At 37.0% G+C, this 25527-nt stretch overlaps 1 pseudogene; it reads right to left on the bottom strand.

Moving 5' to 3' along the window:
* Positions 1 to 6156: 6156 nt before the first annotated feature.
* On the bottom strand, positions 6157 to 7009 carry LOC122488226 (annotated as a pseudogene).
* Between the last annotated feature and the right edge of the window lie 18518 nt (positions 7010 to 25527).

Here is a 25527-nt window from a genome sequence, read left to right as displayed (position 1 = left end):
CTCCAGTAAAATAATTTTAAAATTAAAGAAAAAAAAGTATATATTAATCTTTTCTAAGCTGGGTGTCTTACTGAACTGTAGACACACACACACTCTTAATACCTCATCATTTTAATTTTTTTTAAATGTTTATTTATTTTTGAGACAGACAGAGACAGAGCATGAACAGGGGAGGGGCAGAGAGAGAGGGAGACACAGAATCTGAAACAGGCTCCAGGCTCTGAGCTGTCAGCACAGAGCCCGACGTGGGGCTCGAACTCACGGACCGTGAGATCATGACCTGAGCTGAAGTTGGCCGCTTAACCGACTGAGCCACCCAGGCGCCCCATTATACCTCATCATTTTAAAAGGCTTCTTGAGACTGTTGTGACATGGCTGTTATCACAGAGGATAGCAGGAAATGTTACAAAATGTTCTCTAATGTTAAGGGCAAGGGCATGATCTGAAGAGTGTATTTGATAATAGACCTGATAATTCTGTTACACCAGTATATGCAGATGTCATTATTTTAGAGTGGCAAAGAACAGTTTTGAATGAGGTATTCTCTTCCATATTCTGCACCTCATTAGCCACCACAGGACACCCACAAGTGGAAAAGGAGGTTCGTGACATTGTTTAGAAGTAGGATTATTTGCTTTGCTGTCATCATTGAGCTATACTTACAAATATATAGATTTACTCATTTAACATCTGCTTCTCCCATATGGTTACTCAGAAGTACAGGCTTAGATCTTTCTTGAGATAAGCAACTAAAATATTTTCTTAACTAATGGATGGATAATGATGCTATCAATTTTGTCACTTCTGCAAATTCATCTTTGGACACTGTATTCAGATTACCCTCAAATGTGCATTTAAGTATCAGATACCACCTAAATGTCAGGGAGAGAAAAACTAGACTAATCTTGACAGCCTGGAAGAGCAATGTTGTCAAAGGTCATCAACAAGTCTGACAGAACAGTCCTCATTAACAGTGTCTGTCAGCACCTCCATTTGGAAGTAATTTGGATATTTGCAGTGACCCCATCAGTTCTGATTGGCTGGGCAGTGACCTTGACCAGGGTGAAACCTGTTCAGTGTAGCTCATACAATGCACTGTAGGTGGAATTCAGGATGACAGATGGCAGTGGGGTCAGTAAAGAGGAACTTGTCCATCACTGCTATTGAAGACGAAGCCACTCAACAGCATAGTTCAACCGGCACAGGAGCTGTGTGTGCATGTGCCACAAGAGAATTGTTCAAGTTCTTTATTTTTAAAGAAATTCTAGTCTCATAATCTCAGAAGTCATGAGATTGATGAATAAGTGGAAAGAAAAGCATAGCGGTTGGAGTTTAGCAGTAAACTACGCATTTCAAAACTTGTCTTTGAGTCAATAGCCAAGGCCTAAAAAGTCATGCTGCCTATATCTTTATTGTAGATGAATTCCTAATCAAAAACTAGTTCCTGTAATATTTTTCTTCATTCTTGCTAAAAAAACTGGGTTACCAAGAGTAATTACTTGGCTCTTCTGGCAGATACAACCCTTCCTTTTACCTCCCTCGTATATCACAGAATCAATATGAAATATAACTATGATAATACAATATATTATATATTCTAAGTGCTAGACTATAAAAACAATTATAACATCTTCTGGAAATAATCAACCTTTGATAGAATAATCTGGATCTGATTTTTGTAGTTACAGCAGCACTTCTTTTTAGTATAAAAAATTAGGAATGGATCGGATATTGAATGTCATGTATAGCACAGCATTTCGATTCTGTGCTCCGAGTCTGTCATTCAGAAAACACAAGGCATGCTGATGGGCTAAGGACCTAATGGAAATGCATATATGTCAACTAGAATAAAATGATGAATCAAAAAGAAAATGCCATAACTTTCAATTACTCATGGGATTTTTAACAATCTAGAAAACCTTTTTGAATTCAAGACCTTTCTTCCCCATTCGCTGCTCAGCAGTTTCTCCCAAATCTTTATCGTTGATTTCCTCCTTGTAATATTTTGTACCAAATGGCCAGTCATTCCCAACCAAAGATAAATAAAAAATGACAAATGGATTTATTTCATAGAAAAATACATTAATAAAACTAGAAACAGATGATGTAGTTAAGTTGATTTCCTGCCTTGTGGATTAGTCAGTGTCCACATCTAGCATTTATTTGTTTGTTTGAGGTATAATAGACATACAACATTATATTATTGCCAGACCTACAATACAATGATTTTATATTTGTATACATTGTAAATGAGCACTCCAATAAGTTTAGTTTTTCCCTGTTACTGTATAAAGTTACATATTATGCAAAATAATATTGACTATAGTCACCATATTGTATATTATATACTTATGATTATTTCTTTCATGGCTGCAAGTTTATACCTCTTGATCATTTTCTTCAATTTCACCTCCTCCAAACTCCATCCCCTCTGGCAACCACCAGACAATATATTCCATTGTGTATATACCATATCTTCTTTATTTATCCATCAATGGATACTTATTTTCATATTTTATCTATTATGAATTATTATGAATAATTCCACAGTGAACATACAGGTGTATGTATTGTTTCAAATTGGTGTTTTTATTTTCTTTGGACAAATACCTACATGAAATTGCTGTATCATATCAAAGTTCTATTTTTAGTTTTCAAAGAGTCTTCATACTGTTTTCCACTATAGCTTTACATTCCCAAATTTACATTCCCAAAACAAGACACAAGTGTTCCCTTTTCTTCACATTCTCTCCAACACTTGTTATTTCTGATCTTTCTTGTAATAGTCATTTTTTGTTGTTGTTGATATTCAGCTGAATTTTAGTGTAATATATCTTGGCTATTAAACATTTATTTGTTAGTATATATCACATCATATTATATCAAATCATATATATTGGATATATGGGAGTAGGTTGCCTTTTTATTTTGTTGATTTTTCTTTCGCTGTGCACAAGCTTTTTAGTTTGATATAATCTCATTTGTTGATTTTTGCTTTTGCTACCATTATGTTCAGAGCCAGATCCAAAAACATAGCTCCAAGAGCAATGTCAGGGAGCTTACCACCTATGTTTTCTTCGAGTAGTTTTATTGTTTCAGGTATTATGTTCAAGTTTTCATACTATTTTGAGTTAATTTTTAAGTATGGCATGAGATAGTGATTCAGTTTCATTCTTTTGCATGAAGCTGTCCAGTTTTTCCAGCATAGTTTACTGAAGAGACTGTCCTTTCCCCCTTGCGTATTCTTGCCTCCTTTGCCATAAATTAATTGACCGTATACATGCAGGTCTATTTCTGGGCTATCTATTCTGTTCCATTGATGTGTGTGTGTGTTTTTACACTAGTACCATACTGTTTTGATTATGATAGCTTTTAATATAGTTTTAAATTAGGGACCATGATGCCTCCAGCTTTGTTCTTGTTTCTCAAAATTGCTTTGGCTATTAAGGATCTTTTGCAATTCCACGCAAATTTTAAGATCGTTTGCTTTATTTCTGTGAAAAAATGCCATTGGAATTTTGATAGGGATGCAGTGAATCTGTAGATGGCTTTGGGTACTGTGGACATTTTAACAGTATTAATTCTTCCAATCCATGAGCATGGAATTGTTTTCCATTTATTTGTGTCTCCTTTATTTTCTTTCATGAATGTCTTCGTTTTCAGTGTATAGTTTTTCACCTCTTTGGTTAAATTTATTCCTAAGTATTTTATCATTTTAATGCAGTTGTAAATGTGATTATTTTCTTAATTTCTCTTTCTGCTAGTTTGTTATTGGTGTATAGAAATACAACAGATTTCTGTATATTGATTTTGTATCCTGCAACTTTACTGACTTTATTATTTTAACAGTTTTTTGGTGGACCCCAAAACTGTTTTTCTTTATATAATATCATGTCATCTGGAAATAGTGTTCTTGCCTAATTGATCTGTCTAGGACTTCCAATACTATGTTCAATATAAGTGGTGAGAGTGGACATTCTTGTCTTATTCCTCCTCTTAGAGGAAACACTTTCAGCTTTTCAACATTAAGTCTGATTTTAGATGTGAGCTTTTCATATATGACCTTTATTAGATTGAGGTACATTTCTTTTATATCCACTTTTTGAAAGTTTAAAATTTTTTTTTTCAACGTTTATTTATTTTTGGGACAGAGAGAGACAGAGCATGAACGGGGGAGGGACAGAGAGAGAGGGAGACACAGAATCCAAAACAGGCTCCAGGCTCTGAGCCATCAGCCCAGAGCCCGACGCGGGGCTCGAACTCCCGGACCGCGAGATCGTGACCTGGCTGAAGTCGGACGCTTAACCGACTGCACCACCCAGGCGCCCCATGAAAGTTTAGATCATAAATGGGTGTTGAATTTTGTCATATGCTTTTTCTGTATCCATTGAGATGATCTTATGATATTTATCCTTCATTTTATTAATTTAGTGTTTCACATGGATTGATTTGTGGATGTTTAACCACCCTTAAGTCCCTGACCTTTACCATTCTTTCTCTTTCTTCTACTAAATTTGGGCTTTCTTTTTCTTTTTCTACTTCCTTGACTTGTAATGTTAGGTTGTTTATTAGTGATATTTTTTGTTTCTTGATGTAGGCATTTACTGATGTGAACTTCCCATTTAAAACTTTTTTTGATGCACCCCATAAGTTTTGGTATTTTAATTTGTCTCACGTATTTTTTTTTCTTGATTTCTTCATTGACACATTGACTTTTCAGAAGCATGTTGTTTGGTCTGCATATATGTATGAATTTTCCAGTTTTTACTTGTTTTTTTTTTCATCATGAGTAGAATGCTTTCATTTATATGAAATTAAGCTTCTGTGAATTTTCAAAATGTAAAAGTATCAAAGGTTTTACACAACATCAAATGAGAATCAGTAATGCTCACCTTCATATCCAAAAAAAAAAAAAGTCAAGTAGAGGTTCAACAATCATTATATAAAATCTGAAATGAGTGGCCCAAATTTTAAATTATCAGTAGATAGCTCTTCAATTTTAAGGGTCCCTCGGTATACTTTGGTTTGAAACCACAAAAAAGGACTATTTATTAAAGCATGAAAAATATTTCCAGAAAAGTGTCCAATTTGGAAAATGAAAACTGTAACCCTTGGTAAGTAGGAAAAATACAAATCATACACTGAACAGAGGGGAACAAAAAAGGCAACTGACCTTTATAGGAATCAAGACAACACCATGGACTTATATAAAATCTTCCTAAATCAGCAACATACCCTGTATTATCATGTTTTAGAGCACTGTAATTAAAGCAAGATAGTTTTTTTATTAGTTGCATAATCTAAAAAAATGAGGAAATTTTGAGCTATACCTCTAAAAGGACCAGAGTTGTCATTGAAATACACTTTTTTTTAATTTTTTTTTTCCAACGTTTTTATTTATTTTTGGGACAGAGAGAGACAGAGCATGAACGGGGGAGGGGCAGAGAGAGAGGGAGACACAGAATCGGAAACAGGCTCCAGGCTCCGAGCCATCAGCCCAGAGCCTGACGCGGGGCTCGAACTCGCAGACCGCGAGATCGTGACCTGGCTGAAGTCGGACGCTTAACCCACTGCGCCACCCAGGTGCCCCGAAATACACATTTTTTAAATGTAGGCCTCACACCCAGCATGGAGCCCAGTGAGGAACTTGAACTCATGACCCTGAGAGCAAGACTTGAGCTGAGATGGAGTCTGACACTTAACCAACTGAGCCACCCAGGCGCTCCTGAAATAAACATTTCTTGAGAAATTGGGCAAAGTTCTCATTTATGGGAAATACGTTTTTTTTTTCCACAAAGTGAAACTGAGAAAAATTTTATCAAATGAGAAATCTTTTTATCCAAAGTAATCTCTTTAAATAGCTCAATAATGCAGTACTTAAGAAATGTAATTTTTCAACTCAGACTTGAAACAAATTATTCAATAAACATAATCGAATCTTAGTGCTTGGCACCAGAGTTTTCAAAAATTGAACAATTGTTTAAACCATCATACTGTTGTTCTTAAATCCCATTTTAAATTTTTTTATGTAGTGCTACTTTTTATTTTCTGAAGATAGTTTGTTCAGTCTAAGACAATCTAGACTGAACCCTGCAATGTACAAGCATGTCTCAGTTCACTTCAAACCAAATGGTCAGCCTTTTGTTTTTATCAAAATCATATTATGATATTCATAACAATTAACCAGGATTTATCTGTGAACAAGGAAGGACCCACAGGACATTGTCTGTGGCATTCTGTGGAAAGTCTGTTTGTTCCTTCTTTCTGCTTCCTTTTCTGAAACATTTTCATGAGGTTCTTGTTACTCCACTTTTTTCAAAGGTTGAGAAGATTCTGATAATAATTATTTTGGGGGGGAAGGGTATGGCTTGATCTGTATCTTTTTGAAGGAAAAAGGCAGTGCAGCACAAATATTACACAGAGTCCCAATGGTAGTCCTGAAAGCAGAGTTGCTAAAAGCAAAAACTGTACATTATCCCCAAACCCATAATCAAAGGTCTTCAATAAAATAGTTACAGCAAGTCCTGATCCATGAAGATAGCTGAAAGAGTGCTGACATACTATTCATCAGAACAGATTCTGGGCCAAACCATGATGAAATGGGTTCAGTACTTTTCCACTCTTTCTCATTTATAGTTTATGAAGTCCTTCTTATTCATTGAGCCCTGATAGCACCTAAATTCACCATCCTAACAATAGTAGATGGAAGGAAGGGCAGTTATGATAAACCATCCACTCAGTCCTGGCTGCTCTATGACATCCCCTTTTGCAACATTAACCTCAAGATGTTCTCCCCATTGAGCGAAACTTCTCCATTCTGGTTGTAGATTCTGACAAGAAAGACACCATGGAGCATAAAATTCTATCATCCATTCTCCTTCCAGCAACTCTCTCCTGTTCTTGCCATGATGTTGGGCACGTCACTCTACTGCACATGGGTCCAGGGAACCCCACAAAACAACAGCAGGAGCCCTGCTACAGGAACCATGAAACTCCTGGAGGGTGTCATGTCTGGTGTTTGCCCCCCCCCCCCCGCCACATCTCCATTTTTACTCGTAATTGACTTCTAGTTTTATACCACTGTGGTTAGAAAAGATGCTTGATATAATTTCAGTCTTCTTAAATTTATGACGATTTGTTTTGTGGCCTAACATATATTTATTCTGGAGAATGTTCTGTGTGCACTTGAGACGAATGTGTGTTAGGTTGCTTTTGGATGGAATGTTCCATATATATCTGTTAAGTCTATCTGGTCTAACATGTTGTTTAAGGTCAATGTTTCCTTATTGATTTTTCTTTTCTTTCTTTCTTTTTTTTCCTTATAGATTTTTCTGTCTGGATGATCTATCTATTAAGGCAAGTGGGGCATTAAAGCCCCTACTATTACCGTATTGCTGTCTATATCTCCATTTGGGTCTGTTAATATTGGCTTTATATTTTTAGATGTTCTTATATTGGGTACATAATTATTTACAGATATTATATCCACTTCTTGGATTGACCCCTTTATCATTATATAATCCTTTTTTTTTTTTGACTCTTATTACTGTCTTTGTCTTGAATTCTATTTTTTTCTGATATAGGTATAGCCACCCCAGCTTCCTTTTGGTTTTCATTTGTATGGGGTATCTTTTCCATATCTTCACTTCGAGTTTGTATGTATCTTTACTTCTGAGGTGAGTCTCTTGTATTTTTTTTTTATTCAATAAAGACTTTGCCTTTTGATTGAAGAAGTAATCCATTAATGTTTAAAATGATTATAGATAGGCATGTACTTATTGCCATTTTGTTCATTATTTTCTGGTTGTTTTATGGTTTCTCCCTGTTCCTTTCTTTTTCTCTTGCTATCTTCCCTTGTGGTTGATAAATTTCTTTAGTGTTCTGTTTAGATTCCATTCTCATTACCTCTTGTGTATCTACTATAGGTTTTTGCTTTGTGGTTATGTGGCTTACATGTATCTGTTGCCTAGATGTAGACCAATCTATTTTAAGTTGATAGTAAGTTAAGTTTGAACACACTCTAAAATTCCACACTTTCCTGCCCCTTTCCCATGTTTTCTGTTCTTGATGTCACATTTTGCATCCTTTTATTTTGTGTATGCCTTAATTGCTGTAATTATACTTATTTTTACTGCTTTTGTTTCTTAACCTTCATGCTAGCTTTGTAAGTGATTAGTCTACTACCTTTACTATAGATTTATCTTTACCAGTGAGATTTTGCTTTCTTATATTTTCTTGTTATTAATTATTGCCCCTTCTTTTCAGCCTATAAAAGCTTTTTCTTTTAAAAGTCAACATGTTAAAAATGTTTTTAGGGTTTTTTTTGTTTTGTTTTGGTAATGTTTATTTATTTATTTAATGTTTATTTATTTTTGAGACAGAGAGAGACAGAGCATGAACAGGGGAGGGTCAGAGAGAGAGGGAGACACAGAATCTGAAACAGGCTCCGGGCTCCGAGCTGTCAGCACAGAGCCCGATGCGGGGCTCGAACCCACGGACCATGAGATCATGACCTGGGCTGAAGTCGGATGCTCAACTGACTGAGCCACCCAGGCGCCCCTTTGTTTATTTATTTTTGAGAGAGAGAGAGATAGAGCGAGAATGAGCAGGGGAGGGGCATAGAAAGAGGGGGACATAGCAGAGGATCCAAAGCAGGCTCTGTGCTGACAACAGAGAGCCTGATGTGGGGCTCAATCTCACTGAGCCGTGAGATCGTGACCTGAACCAAAGCCAGATGCTTAGTTGAGCCACTGAGGTGCCCCCAAAATCAACATTACTTTTAAAGCTGATTTAGTGGTGGTGAATGCCTTTAGCTTTTACTTGTGTGGAACACACTATTTATCCTTCAATTTTGTGGGTTTTTTTATTTAAAATTTTTTTTTAATGTTTATTTATTTTCGAGACATAGAGAGACAGAGCATGAACGGGGGAGGGTCAGAGAGAGAGGAAGACACAGAATCCGAAACAGGCTCCAGGCTCTGAGCTGTCAGCATGGAGCCCAATGCGGGGCTTGAACTCACAGACTGTGATATCATGACCTGAGCCGAAGTCGGAGGCTCAACCGACTGAGCCACCCAGGCGCCCCGTATCTTTCAATTTTGAATGTTAACTAACTGCCAGGTATTCTTGGTTGGAAGGTTTTGCTTTCAATACTTTGTATATATCATGCCACTCCCTTCTGGCCTATAATGTTTCTTTAAAAAACGTGCTGATTGTCTTATCGAGGTTATTAGTTTGTAACAAGTTGTTTTCCTCTTGCTAGCCTTAAGATTCTCTCTCTTCTCGGGGCGCCTGGGTGGCGCAGTCGGTTAAGTGTCCGACTTCAGCCAGGTCACGATCTCGCGGTCCGGGAGTTCGAGCCCCGCGTCGGGCTCTGGGCTGATGACTCGGAGCCTGGAGCCTGTTTTGGATTCTGTGTCTCCCTCTCTCTCTGCCCCTCCCCCGTTCATGCTCTGTCTCTCTGTGTCCCAAAAATAAATAAACGTTGAAAAAAAAAATTTAAAAAAAAAAAAGATTCTCTCTCTTCTCTCTCACTGTATCTTGATGTGGCCTTTTTATCTTTTGTTGTGGAGGATCCCTTTAGCTAGTTTTCAGGTCTGTTTCAGAGAGAAGTGTTTTATATGTAGCTGTAGATTTGGTGTGTCCATGGAAGGAGGTGAGTTCAGGATCTTCCTATGCTGTCATCTTGAGCTGCCCTCCCCATATCTGGCATTTAGAATGCCTCACACATATTTAGAACAAAGTGAGAATCCTTAATAAGAACCCACTGAACTCTGCTTACTAATTACACACCAACATTCTTCTCTATTCTAGTTTGAAAAGGAGCTTGCTGCAAGGCAAAATATTACCCTGGACATCCAGACCACAACTTATGGACATTTATGGTTCAGTTATCAATTTAATTTTTTCATTTGGTCATTTTATACATGACAGATGACGTCATCCAAATGGCTTTTAGGATAATGCTTCATTTTCACTGAAACACTTTGCCTAACTGAATTTGAGATACTTCCCATTTGGGTACAGCAGCTTTTATAAAAATTGCCTCAACCAGGCTCATTACAGCTAAATTTATACCACCTGTTTTAATGTGTATATTGTCATGACCCACAGAGACCGCATTAAGTAATTAAGAGACAGACCACATAATGTCATTTGCTGTAACTGAATCTGTGGTTTCAATCAATAACCACCTGAAAGTGCCTGGGGGTACAGGATTAGGGCATAACCTGCTGAGTCAAGGCCTAGGGGGTCCAAATGAGGGTGCATTAATTTGTGACACCATCCTGCTGTTTTCAGTCTCTTTTCAATTAGTGATAAAAGAGCATAAACCAAGTTGTTAAAACCATCCAAGATAGATTCTTCCTTCCCTTAGAAAAGATCTGATATAGAGCTAAAGGTATAAGAAGACTGCCAGTAAAAATCATGCATTTTAACTGCCTTTCTAAGATGTAGCTTATCTCCTAAAGAAGGGCTGAATCATGTGATTGCTGCAGGCTTCCTTATTCTCTAAAGACCAAAAGAAATAGCCATTCTGAAGTGCTAATGTAACTATAAACACAATTCATTTTATTTGAGTTTTTATAGTTCCACCGGTAAAAGGGCTGTGCAGCTGTTGTTTGCTAAATTGTCATTTGTTGGGTTAAAAGTTCGTCCCACTCATCCAAAGTATGGTCACTGCTCAGGAATCAGATGACCACACCAGAGCTACATATTATATGGATCATATAATTTAATTTGGATCAGTTGCTTTCCAGATGCTAAAATCTGGTGTATTTATTAAAAATTGGCGTAAGCCCTGATTCACTCTGGAATTCAACTGAAACAGACTAATCGAATGGGACTCATCCCAACACATATGTCTCCTCCAAGCTGCTAGTGATTTAGGGTTTTGATGGCACGTAGTGACCATTGGGTAGATTTGTACTTATTCTAGGCAGTTCACATGCAATAGTGTTTCCACCCTACAAGAAATCTTGAGGTGGATGTTTCCCAAATGCATTTTCGGACAAAGGTCTTGTACAAAAGAAGAAAAGAACACTTTTACAAAGACCAAAGAATATTTCCTATTTAAGAATTTTGGATGGACATATTCAAGGGCTTTTTCAAACTCTACAGGGTGCTTTTGGAATATATTTGGAATATAAACACATGTTTGCACATTGCCCAGCTGCCACCTGGCCTAGAGTATGACCTTTCATAGCATTTTTGTATTTTGAAGCAAAAAGGAATCTTGGTGGTCACTGGGGTCAGACTGTCCTTTGCAGAAAAAAAAAATGGGACTAAGATAAGCTAAGTAATACACTTGCATGCATTTGATTTCCATCCCAGCCTCCACATGCTCTCCCAGGGCCTCCTGGTTCTGTGGCAAGGATGCAACTCAGCAGCATGGCACTTACTGGTGACCTTCTCTCCCTCCTGCTTTTATATTCACTTATCTCCCTTTCACTTCTGCCTCTTTTTTTTTTTTTTTTTTTTTTGGTTTTCCCTACATTTACTCCTGCTCTCCCACTCCTATTTTCCTATCTTTCTTTTTGAAACCATCTCCCAACTCTATCACTAAGTTTTAATTATAGCAATAAGAATAGCCTGCAGAAATAAAACAAATACAAATCCTACTCAATAATTGCTCATATAATTTCTGACTCCTCTCAAGTTTCAAATGAGAGTGTTTATTGTCTATAGCATTTGTCTGAAAACTGTACTATCTTATGATATTTGAGGTCTTATTGTATTATATTTATTTTTACTTTTTTTATGTGTATATGTAGACACAGAGACCTCAGATTACTTTGAATCCCCCAGAGTACCTAGTACAGTTCTGGACTATCTGATTATTTAAAGAGATTGATTTTATGTCTAGAACTTTTAGATCAGTGGCTTTGATTTAGAAAATCCAGTCGATCACATGGCTGCTTCCAAATACTTTAGGGGGAATAAACACTTCCAAAATGCAGATTTACCTGTACCTTGAATGGCATAGGCATTTCAACACCCCATTTCATAATGAGGTGAGATAATCCTGGTATTTGATTTAGGCATTTTAAATTTTTAGGGATTTAACTTCCCTATTCAATTGAGAAATTATCTCAACTCTTTCATTAAATCTTTGCTTCTATGACACACACACACACACACACACACACACGCACACACTCACACACTCACACACACACACACTACCTGGAGTGCAAATGTACCAAAGAAATAAGTTCATTTGAATCACTTTAATCATTAAAGTTTGTTAACCTTATCTTCAGTCCTATATATTCAGAATTTGTGTGATAGCTATAACAGAATGAATGTTAGAAATACCATGTTAGAATTACAGAAATGTGTTGCAATCCCCATCATTAATCATAATGGAAGTCTAAAAATTAAGGAAGTAAGAATAACCCAGGATAACAAAAAGAGCTTAGGAAACAGCAACAGAAAATATTTGCAGTAAGACACTGATGGGGAAATGTGTCATGTGGAGTGCAAGTGTGACTAACAGAAGGTATAGTGGCCAGGAAGAGACTGAGGATGACAAAGTGACATAGAAGCTAGCAGGAAGGGTGTGAGGACTACACTGGCAGGAAATGCAATCGTTCCTGCAGATGGAATGACTGGAACACAGCACTAGAGCAGACTGACCCATGTTAGCCAATCATCATTGCTGACTCACGTGGGTCACAGAAATATGAAAGGTCAATGAGGGGCATATTGGATGATATAGACTGTACTGTGGGAGTACTGAAAGTTTAAAGAGAAATGGGCAGGATAAATTACTGAGATAATTTGTTTTGCTCTCATGGTGTCACTTCTCTTTTTACCTGGTCCTCATACTTCAAAGGAAGTAACCAAGCCATGGTATTCTCTTGCCCTTGAGGAGATTTGTGTAGCTTGAATGAAAATCAAAATTGCCTTGGAAAAATTGGCTCTTTAAGATTCACTACATATTATGGGGTGCCTGGGTGGCTCAGCTGATTAAAGCATCTGACTCTTGATTTTGACTCAGGTCATGATCTCACGGTTTGTGGGATGGAGCCCCACATTGGGCTCTGCACTGGCAGCACGGAGCCTGCTTGGGATACTCTCTTTTCTCTTTTCTCTCTTTGCCCTTCTCCCTGTCCATTCTCTCTCTCTCAATAAACAAACATTAAAAAATGATTCACTACATATTCTTCATATTGTGTTAAATAACTTTATATAAATTAACTTCATTGCCTGAGGAATTGCATTTAAAAGTATGTTTAAAGTTTATATTTCTAGTAATTTCCCAATTTTATTGAGATACAATTGATAAACAGCACTGTATAAGCTTAAGGTTATAGCATAATAATTGAACTTACATATATCATTGACACAATTACTACATTATGTAGTTATGTCATATAACCATTATCTTATATAGATATTTAAAAAGGAAAAGAAAAACTTTTTTTTCCTTATGGTGAGAATTTGGGATTCATAACAATATTTCTCATAACAACATTTATATACACCATACACACAGCAGTGTTACCTGTAGTCATCATGCTGTACCTTATGTTGCTAGTACCTACGTATTTTATAACTGGAAGTCTGTACCCTGGACCACCATCCTCCATAGGAATATGTTAATATGTTTATTAACTTTTGCATATTACATCATGGTGTATGTCCCAGAAAATTTTTGAAAAATAAACATGTTGGGTTTTTATTTTCTAATTGTTGATATTACAGATTCCACATGCTTACACATACTATTGCTTTTCCATATACATGTTCCATCCAAGCTGGTATGCTCACTGATATTTTCTGCATATTTCTTTCTGTAATCTTTTCCATTTCATTGGTGGCATGCCTTCTCCAGCCTCTTCTCAATGGTTGTAAGTCCAATCCATTGTCTATAGCCTGTTTGCCTTTTCAACCCTTGCTCTGAATTTTCCTTTCATTTATTTTTTGTGTATTCATTACTTCTCTGGGCCTACCTTGCTCTGTTACTAAGATAGAAATATAATATCAAACCCAGATAGTATTTGTGAATATTAGGTGAAGTCAGTGTAGGGAAACATTGAATAAGTGATTAAGCACTACAAAAATATAAATAATACCATTCATGTTTTGTTATATTTTGTTTTTCAATACATTGTTATGTTCTAATTATTTATGTTATTATTTGTTGTGTGGGTGTCACTGTTATCAATTTGTGTACCTCCTGTGTGTATACATATTGCCTTTTCACTAGATTACTAGGACTTAAAGAAGGATTCACTGTTTATCTGTGGATCTTCCACCAGCACATAGATGGCATCTTGTACATGAGAGATCCTCAATGATGTTAATGGGATAATAAATTCTATTACATCATTGATTCTAATATTTGGATTTTGAATTTAAACTGTTCTATAAAGAATTTTAAAATTAAAACAGCGGAGTATAAATGATGGTCCAGAACTTATATGTAGTTTATTAGGAGAAATGCTCAACCAAAGGGCACATCCTTTTGCACCGGTATGTTCCATTCCACCACCAACTCCTATAAATACATATCTTGAAGGAGTTTGTTGAATCTACTATAAAACACACTTCAGATCACAACTTCTCTAAGAGAACTACAGACCTCTCAGACACAGCTAATCACATTCTCTGACTTATTTCTGTGACATCTGTTTCATCTATAGATTTTGTTTTTCCTTCAATTATGTTTTAAATGCAATTACTTCATTTACATGGCTTTTCTCCTGTTATATGGTAACACTTAAAGAGTAGTGATAGTGATTTTCATTCTTCTCTTCCCAGTCTCTACCACGGTGCTTGGCACATGCTGTGTCTATAATGTTCATGAAATTAGAATTAATTAAAATTAATTTGAGGAAATTAATCATTTATATTGCTTGATAATTGCAAAAATGAAAAGACTTGAGATGAAAATTTGATCTGGGAAAAATATATATGCATTTATACCATTATGTAAGTTTCATCATCATAAAATTTTGATAAACTTAATAACAACAATATGCAAAGATGATATATTACCATCAAGCATAGAGTTGAAAAGGAAAAGGATTTCATGGTATCTACTAAATATAGTTCAGCCAATATCCATTTGTGATGCCATTAGTTACTACCTACTGGCTAGTGTTCAACCATAATCAGCAAATTAACACATTGTTTTCCTGATGATACTTCTATTTTCTGCCTAATGGTGTATTAAGTTGGCTCACATTGGGTGTCCTGATTAGAATCAATTGACACATCATAACATTGTTTATTGAGCATGGCAAATGTTTGCCTAAACTCTTTTGCTTTTGTGTCTTAAAATAAACAAATAAAAAGTGTGCTAAGGAGTCCTAATAAGAAAATTAAAGTCTTCTGTTGAGAATAGGTGTTCTGTGTTCTAGTCCAAACCAGTGAACACTTTTTAGAATTTAAATTAACTTGAGTGTATTCCAGCATTAGATTCTGTGATCATAACCCTCTTCTTGAAACACTCTTTAGCTGGCTTCCTTGAGATTATTCTTTTAACACTAGGATATCCTTGTCCCTACCTGGCCACAGTTCAGTCTCTATTGCAAGTTCTGCCTATCCCTTAGAAGTTAGTTTTACTCTGATTTCTGTCTAAACGCTTCTTGTCCTCAGCTGGTGTCATACTGGTGACTTGAAAATCAAGATATTGGGGCTATCAGTGCTATTTTATTATTGTTTTTAGTTAAAATTGTGTCTTTTTTAGCCTGTGAATAAGTAATGATAATCTATATGCTTACAGTGAAAGTAAACCCACGAGAAGCATCTAGCACCTTGTCCTGCACTGGTGGTTAGTAAATGTTTCTTGAGTGCTAAGTGGATACTCCACAAAATATTTTTGACACAAATAATGATTTTTAAAAACACCTTTTGCATGATTGGAAAAATGAATAGTAAGTCTTTCTGTGGGCTTACAGAAGCTTCAGTTTTCTTTGTCTATAATTTTCATGTATTTTAAGATAATTTCCTATTGCCCTGAAATTGCTTTGGATAAATGTTGAGTTCTCAAGGCCATGGAAGTGACAATTGTGAGATTGCAGAAACCCCTTATTTCTTTTGTAATGGACTTTTGGTGTGTGCAGGGACCATCTTATTGAAGAAAGGTGAATCAGAAAAAAATTTGTGTGAAGGTAAAATTTGAGCAGCCATCCCAAATTGATTAAAAGTTCTCAAGTTATTTGGTGACTTAATCTGGAATTAAATAAGAAGTGTTGGTTTGCTGGCTTTTTTGTTAAGATGCTCCCCAAAGCTGATTTATTAGTCACCTTATTTCTGGAACATTCTAGTCTTAATAGTGGTAAAATGTTATGAAGTAATGACAAAGGAAAGGCAAAGCCATGGTTAATAGTCATTGTGCAATAAAACCAAGTCTATTCACCTTCAAGGCTCAGTTCAGGATCTGTTTAACAAGATTTTTTTTCCTAATAAAAGAGAAGTCAGGCAGTTCCTTAATTTTGAAATTGCATCATTTCTTATTATTCTGTTGGCCTGGCTTTTATATTCATAGTTCCTGTAATGTATATTATTAGTACAGTTTTAGAAGTAAAAGTCTAGAGACTAGTAATTATTATTGTATTTTGGCCTGAAAGTAGATTAAATTTTATAACTAGTAAAAATAATACTGCAATTAAATGTATAGTATGTACAAAACATGCCAAACTTATTTTAAAACGTGTATCTTTTGTAAATTATTGAATATGAAAATTTCTTGCTATCCATAGAAATTTATTCACCAATTGGCATGAGGAATGTTAATGTGCTAAGCAAAAAGAGTAACATTAAGACTCTCAACATTGTGGGACTCACCTTTTTTTAAAGCATGGAAGTTATTTTATATTAAAAAAACCCATAAAATTCCTAAGTTACATTTGATGTAATTAAACCATGCACAATTTACTTTTAATAAGAATTAATAAGAATTTCGAAATGATTTGTGTGCATTAAAAAAAAACATATCAGACTCGATAATAAAATCAAATTTTCCTTAATATTTTGCCAGAAGAAAAAAGGTCTTCTGTAAACTAACCAAAGTTCCTAGAAAATTGAAAGAACAATAATGCCACATAGAGAATAATGAATTAGCATCATTAAAGTAAGACATACTTGATTCTGACTGAATTATGAAATGGCCAGCCAGTACCAGATACTGGAATTTGTCGTAAGTTACAGACTCACTTCAGACAGAAACATAGGTCAGAAATACCACTGTCATGATTATAGTGGACAAGCATTTTCTAAATTGTGAATAGTAGTGGACTATTAGAGTGTTATACATTCTCATTGTATCTGATGCACCCTAAAAACATGGCTATTGTGGGCTCTGCACTGAGCGTGGAGCCTGCTTAAGATTCTCTCTCACTCTCACTCTACCCCTCTCCCCAGCTCATGCTCTTTTTAAAAAGTAAACAAACAAAGATGTAAATAAAAACATGGCTTTCCCTCTTTTGTTTGAATAGAATAAAATTTTAAAAAGTGGAAGAATCATCATAGAAAGTATTTTGAGGACATTTTTCAAGCTCTGTATTTGCTTCTCACATCTGTAATAAAACAAAAACATACCATAATATCTTAATCTTTGTTTGTGCAATACACAGTATGTGAAACTAAAAAGATTCCACTTATATCAATTAATAAAAGAATGAAGTAAGGAGAATTAGTTGCTCTAGCAAAAAATAAATCCTTTTTAAATATCTCATTTCCAAAATGATTGCCTAAGGGTAGTCGTTCTCAAAGTCTGTTCTCTGGACCAGCAGTAGCATCACCTTTGTACTTGTTATAAATGCAGATTTTCAGGTGCCACCCACACCTACCTAATCAGAAAGTTCGAGAGTGGAGTCCATCAGTCTGAGTTTTGATAAGCTCCCCATGTAATTCTGATGTCCACTACAGTTTGAGAACAACTACCTTAAACCATGAGCATAAGTTAAAAGTAAAAGAGAAAGGTCTGAATTTCTGGGTAGACTCATTGGTTCTCATTGAGTCTCAGTCCTGCTTACTGATCCCATTTGGGGATGTTTTCAAGACCCCAGCCCAGATCAAATGAATCAGAATCTCTCCCTTAGCACGAGCATTTTTAAAAGTTCTCTGGTGGTTCTAATGAGCAACAGGCTTGAGAGGCATGGTTATTAGTTCTCTGTGCTTGTTCTATAGGTCAACCATTTCCTGCATATTCAGGTTATTCCTGTTGCACTTTTCCATTGATCCTGATTCCCTGATTTTCTTTGTTAACCCATTAACTGAGGTATAGAGAGCCAGGGGTAGCATGGATCAGCTTCCAGAGTAGTTATATATGCATTGCTCCCATTTTGGGCAAGAACTTTTATATCCAATTTAAAAATCAGCCCACTATCCTTTGGATTATTAAATAGACTTCACTACTGTTATTCTTACTCTGTCTTCTCCCTTTTCAGCCCATTCTCCACATAATGCTCTAGCCAGCATTGTCTTTCTAAAATACATATCTGGTCATATTCACATTCTTAAAAAAGGGCTTGCAGGGTTGCACATAGGGTCCTGTTTCCTCTGTCCACTATTCTCCTCCCCAAATTCCTTTTATGCTGCAGCCATATGAAATGTTTAGTTTAGTTTGTTAGTTTGAACCCAGCATGTTTTCTCTGAACAGAGTACATGTTACCTGGAACACTGCTCCCTGACAAGTGGTCACCATTCACTCATTCATCCAAGACTTTAATGTGATTCTTCCAATTTAGCTGATCATCAGCCCTTGAGATAACACTCTCTGAGGCTCCTTAGAATCTCCCTTATTACAATTTGTTATATAGCTTGCTTACTTTTCTGGAGTTCCCAGTGACTTAAAAATTAATGAAGGTATTAGGGCGCCTGGGTGGTTTAGTTGGTTATGCGTCCGAATTCGGCTCAGGTCATGATCTTGTGGTTTGTGAGTTCAAGCCCCGTGTCGGGCTCTGTGCTGACAGCTTAGAGCCTGGAGCCTGGTTCGGATTCTGTGTTTACCTCTCTCTCTGCCCCTCTCCTGCTCATGCTCTCTCAAAGAAATAAACATTAAAAATAAATAAACATTAATTTTTTTCATTAATGAAGGTATTATTCATGTATTTATTGTTAATTTTTTGCATCTAACATAGATCCTAATCATAACATTTCCAATACAATTTATATGTAGGTGAAAGACTGTTAACACAATTAAATAATAAATTAAAAGTAAATAAGAAATGCACCAAAGGAAAAACAAAAAGGCAGTATAGAGTCAGGAGTGAAAGTTGTGCATTAACTGTACTGTGATAGACAAAGGGCCCAGATGGCTGATCTCTCAGGTAAATGGCCTATTTCGTACACCAGCCTGACACTTTAATCCTTTCCTTTCCATCTTGCATGAAAATACTATCTTCTGACAAAACATTTCAGAGATGCCATTGTTTTATTAAAGGGAATTAATAGGTCAGCATTTCCTATACTGTGTTCCTGAAGCATTAGATACACAAGATTTTAATAGATATTTTATATAAAAATATTCTCTGGCCAAATAATTTTGGGAGATATTAGATTAAGTAGGATTTATTATGGTAAACTATTTTGTTAATCTCCAAAAGAGAAAAATTGTAAGCATTTATTTGGATTTTTTTTGAGAGACATCTAGCAGAGGTACTCACCAATTAATTGAAACAGTTTGAAAAACAATAGTCTAAAAGTATCAACAAAACTCTAAGAAAGTTGAGGGGAAAAAAGGGAGAGGGTGTTGCAGAGAGGTTTCCTCCATCCTAAGGAAACTAACTGATCAGAATTATTTTCTGATCCATGGGAACTTTATGAGCTTGAAAAAAAAAACCTATACATACAAGTATTTTTTAAAATTTTTATAAGGGTATATAATTTATTAGATTTACCTAAAATTTTCCTATTAATCAGCCTCATTAATATTGTAAAAAGAACGTCAAAAATCAACACGTCATATAGAAATTCACATTGATTGCCAAACTAAAGTTAAAATATCTTACTGCTATTTTAGCATATTTTATTTTATTTTTTTTTTATTTTATTTATTTATTTTTTATTTTTTTTCTGAAATTTATTGACAAATTGGTTTCCATACAACACCCAGTGCTCATCCCAAAAGGTGCCCTCCTCAATACCCATCACCCACCCTCTCCTCCCTCCCACCCCCCATCAACCCTCAGTTTGTTCTCAGTTTTTAACAGTCTCTTATGCTTTGGCTCTCTCCCATTCTAACCTCTTTTTTTTTTTTTTCCTTCCCCTCCCCCATGGGTTCCTGTTAAGTTTCTCAGGATCCACATAAGAGTGAAACCATATGGTATATGTCTTTCTCTGTATGGCTTATTTCACTTAGCATCACACTCTCCAGTTCCATCCACGTTGCTACAAAAGGCCATATTTCATTTTTTCTCATTGCCACGTAATATTCCATTGTGTATATAAACCACAATTTCTTTATCCATTCATCAGTTGATGGACATTTAGGCTCTTTCCATAATTTGGCTATTGTTGAGAGTGCTGCTATGAACATTGGGGTACAGGTGCCCCTATGCATCAGTACTCCTGTATCCCTTGGGTAAATTCCTAGCAGTGCTATTGCTGGGTCATAGGGTAGGTCTATTTTTAATTTTCTGAGGAACCTCCACACTGCTTTCCAGAGCGGCTGCACCAGTTTGCATTCCCACCAACAGTGCAAGAGGGTTCCCGTTTCTCCACATCCTCTCCAGCATCTATAGTCTCCTGATTTGTTCATTTTGGCCACTCTGACTGGCGTGAGGTGATACCTGAGTGTGGTTTTGATTTGTATTTCCCTGATAAGGAGCGACGCTGAACATCTTTTCATGTGCCTGTTGGCCATCCGGATGTCTTCTTGAGAGAAGTGTCTATTCATGTTTTCTGCCCATTTCTTCACTGGGTTATTTGTTTTTTGGGTGTGGAGTTTGGTGAGCTCTTTATAGATTTTGGATACTAGCCCTTTGTCCGATATGTCATTTGCGAATATCTTTTCCCATTCCGTTGGTTGCCTTTTAGTTTTGTTGGTTGTGTCCTTTGCTGTGCAGAAGCTTTTTATCTTCATGAGGTCCCAGTAGTTAATTTTTGCTTTTAATTCCCTTGCCTTTGGGGATGTGTCGAGTAAGAGATTGCTACGGCTGAGGTCAGAGAGGTCTTTTCCTGCTTTCTCCTCTAAGGTTTTGATGGTTTCCTGTCTCACATTTAGGTCCTTTATCCATTTTGAGTTTATTTTTGTGAATGGTGTGAAAAAGTGGTCTAGTTTCAACCTTCTGCATGTTGCTATCCAGTTCTCCCAGCACCATTTGTTAAAGAGGCTGTCTTTTTTCCATTGGATGTTCTTTCCTGCTTTGTCAAAGATGAGTTGGCCATACGTTTGTGGGTCTAGTTCTGGGGTTTCTATTCTATTCCATTGGTCTATGTGTCTGTTTTGGTGCCAATACCATGCTGTCTTGATGATGACAGCTTTGTAGTAGAGGCTAAAGTCTGGGATTGTGATGCCTCCTGCTTTGGTCTTCTTCTTCAAAATTCCTTTGGCTATTCGGGGCCTTTTGTGGTTCCATATGAATTTTAGGATGGCTTGTTCTAGTTTCGAGAAGAATGCTGGTGCAATTTTGATTGGGATTGCATTGAATGTGTAGATAGCTTTGGGTAGTATTGACATTTTGACAATATTTATTTTTCCAATCCATGAGCAGGGAATGTCTTTCCATTTCTTTAAATCTTCTTCAATTTCCTTCAGAAGCTTTCTATAGTTTTCAGCATACAGATCCTTTACATCTTTGGTTAGATTTATTCCTAGGTATTTTATGCTTCTTGGTGCAATTGTGAATGGGATCAGTTTCTTTATTTGTCTTTCTGTTGCTTCATTGTTAGTGTATAAGAATGCAACTGATTTCTGTACATTGATTTTGTATCCTGCAACTTTGCTGAATTCCTGTATCAGTTCTAGCAGACTTTTGGTGGAGTCTATCGGATTTTCCATGTATAATATCATGTCATCTGCAAAAAGCGAAAGCTTGACTTCATCTTTGCCAATTTTGATGCCTTTGATTTCCTTTTGTTGTCTGATTGCTGATGCTAGAACTTCCAGCACTATGTTAAACAGCAGCGGTGAGAGTGGGCATCCTTGTCGTGTTCCTGATCTCAGGGAAAAAGCTTTCAGTTTTTCCCCGTTGAGGATGATGTTAGCTGTGGGCTTTTCATAAATGGCTTTTATGATCTTTAAGTATGTTCCTTCTATCCCGACTTTCTCAAGGGTTTTTATTAAGAAAGGGTGCTGGATTTTGTCAAAGGCCTTTTCTGCATCGATTGACAGGATCATATGGTTCTTCTCTCTTTTTTTGTTAATGTGATGTATCACGTTGATTGATTTGCGAATGTTGAACCAGCCCTGCATCCCAGGAATGAATCCCACTTGATCATGGTGAATAATTCTTTTTATATGCCGTTGAATTCGATTTGCTAGTATCTTATTGAGAATTTTTGCATCCATATTCATCAGGGATATTGGCCTGTAGTTCTCTTTTTTTACTGGGTCTCTGGCTGGTTTAGGAATCAAAGTAATACTGGCTTCATAGAATGAGTCTAGAAGTTTTCCTTCCCTTTCTATTTCTTGGAATAGCTTGAGAAGGATAGGTATTATCTCTGCTTTAAACGTCTGGTAGAACTCCCCTGGGAAGCCATCTGGTCCTGGACTCTTATTTGTTGGGAGATTTTTGATAACCGATTCAATTTCTTCGCTGGTTATGGGTCTGTTCAAGCTTTCTATTTCCTCCTGATTGAGTTTTGGAAGAGTGTGGGTGTTTAGGAATTTGTCCATTTCTTCCAGGTTGTCCAATTTGTTGGCATATAAGTTTTCATAGTATTCCCTGATAATTGTTTGTATCTCTGAGGGATTGGTTGTAATCATTCCATTTTCATTCATGATTTTATCTATTTGGGTCGTCTCCCTTTTCTTTTTGAGAAGCCTGGCTAGAGGTTTGTCAATTTTGTTTATTTTTTCAAAAAACCAACTCTTGGTTTTGTTGATCTGCTCTACAGTTTTTTTAGTTTCTATATTGTTTATTTCTGCTCTGATCTTTATTATTTCTCTTCTTCTGCTGGGCTTAGGCTGCCTTTGCTGTTCTGCTTCTAGTTCCTTTAGGTGTGCTGTTAGGTTTTGTATTTGGGATTTTTCTTGTTTCTTGAGATAGGCCTGGATTGCAATGTATTTTCCTCTCAGGACTGCCTTTGCTGCGTCCCAAAGCGTTTGGATTGTTGTATTTTCATTTTCGTTTGTTTCCATATATTTTTTAATTTCTTCTCTAATTGCCTGGTTGACCCACTCATTCGTTAGTAGGGTGTTCTTTAACCTCCATGCTTTTGGAGGTTTTCCAGACTTTTTTCTGTGGTTGATTTCAAGCTTCATAGCATTGTGGTCTGAAAGTAAGCATGGTATAATTTCAATTCTTGTAAACTTATGAAGGGCTGTTTTGTGACCCAGTATATGATCTATCTTGGAGAATGTTCCATGTGCACTCGAGAAGAAAGTATATTCTGTTGCTTTGGGATGCAGAGTTCTAAATATATCTGTCAAGTCCATCTGATCCAATGTCTCATTCAGGGCCCTTGTTTCTTTATTGACCATGTGTCTAGATGATCTATCCATTTCTGTAAGTGGTGTATTAAAGTCCCCTGCAATTACCACATTCTTATCAATAAGGTTGCTTATGTTTATGAGTAATTGTTTTATATATTTGGGGGCTCCGGTATTCGGCGCATAGACATTTATAATTGTTAGCTCTTCCTGATGGATAGACCCTGTAACTATTATATAATGTCCTTCTTCATCTCTTGTTACAGCCTTTAATTTAAAGTCTAGTTTGTCTGATATAAGTATGGCTACTCCAGCTTTCTTTTGCCTTCCAGTCGCATGATAAATAGTTCTCCATCCCCTCACTCTCAATCTAAAGGTGTCCTCAGGTCTAAAATGAGTCTCTTGTAGACAGCAAATAGATGGGTCTTGTTTTTTTATCCATTCTGATACCCTATGTCTTTTGGTTGGCGCATTTAATCCATTTACATTCAGTGTTATTATAGAAAGATACGGGTTTAGAGTCATTGTGATGTCTGTATGTTTTATGCTTATAGTGATGTCTCTGGGCCTTTGTCTCACAGGGTCCCCCTTAGGATGTCTTGTAGGGCTGGTTTAGTGGTGACAAATTCCTTCAGTTTTTGTTTGTTTGGGAAGACCTTTATCTCTCCTTCTATTCTAAATGACAGACTTGCTGGATAAAGGATTCTTGGCTGCATATTTTTTCTGTCTAGCACCCTGAAAATCTCGTGCCAATTCTTTCTGGCCTGCCAAGTTTCAAAAGAGAGATCAGTCACGAGTCTTATAGGTCTCCCTTTATATGTGAGGGCACGTTTACCCCTCGCTGCTTTCAGAATTTTCTCTTTTTGCCAGTTTCACTATGATATGTCGTGCAGAAGATCGATTCAAGTTACGTCTGAAGGGAGTTCTCTGTGCCTCTTGGATTTCAATGCCTTTTTCCTTCCCCAGTTCAGGGAAGTTCTCAGCTATTATTTCTTCAAGTACCCCTTCAGCCCCTTTCCCTCTCTCTTCCTCCTCTGGGATACCAATTATGCGTATATTATTTCTTTTTAGTGTATCACTTAATTCTCTAATTTTCCCCTCATACTCCTGGATTTTTTTATCTCTCTTTTTCTCAGCTTCCTCTTTTTCCATAACTTTCTTCTAGTTCACCTATTCTCTCCTCTGCCTCTTCAAGCCGAGCTGTGGTGGTTTCCATTTTGTTATGCATTTCGTTTAAAGCGTTTTTCAGCTCCTCGTGACTGTTCCTTAGTCCCTTGATCTCTGTAGCAAGAGATTCTCTGCTGTCCTGTATACTGTTTTCAAGCCCAGCGATTAATTTTATGACTATTATTCTAAATTAACTTTCTGTTATATTATTTAAATCCTTTTTGATCAGCTCATTAGCTGTTGTTATTTCCTGGAGATTCTTCTGAGGGGAGTTCTTCCGCTTGGTCATTTTGGATAGTCCCTGGCGTGGTGAGGACCTGCAGGGCACTTCCCCTGTGCTGTGGTGTATACCTGGAGTTGGTGGGCGGGGCCGCAGTCAGACCTGATGTCTGCCCCCAGCCCACCGCTGGGGCCACAGTCAGACTGGTGTGTGCCTTCTCTTCCCCTCTCCTAGGGGTGGGATTCACTGTGGGGTGTGTGGCTCGTCTGGGCTACTTGCACCCTGCCAGGCTTGTGATGCTGGGTATCTGGCGTATTAGCTGGGGTGGGTAGGCAAGGTGCTCGGGGGCAGGAGGGGCAGGCTTAGATCGCTTCTCCTTAGGTGATCCACTTCAGGAGGGGCCCTGTGGCAGCGGGAGGGAGTCAGATCCGCTGCCGGAGGTTTGGCTCCGCTGAAGCGCAGAGTTGGGTGTTTGCGCGGAGCGAGCAAGTTCCCTGGCAGGAACCGGTTCCCTTTGGGATTTCGGCTGGGGGATGGGCGGGGGAGATGGCGCTGGCGAGCACCTTTGTTCCCCACCAAACTGAGCTCTGTT

The sequence above is a fragment of the Prionailurus bengalensis genome, chromosome A2 (assembly GCF_016509475.1).
Source record: "Prionailurus bengalensis isolate Pbe53 chromosome A2, Fcat_Pben_1.1_paternal_pri, whole genome shotgun sequence".
Taxonomy (NCBI): domain Eukaryota; kingdom Metazoa; phylum Chordata; class Mammalia; order Carnivora; family Felidae; genus Prionailurus; species Prionailurus bengalensis.
Note: the sequence above shows the minus strand (reverse complement) of the source record. Positions and strands in the feature narration are given on the sequence as shown.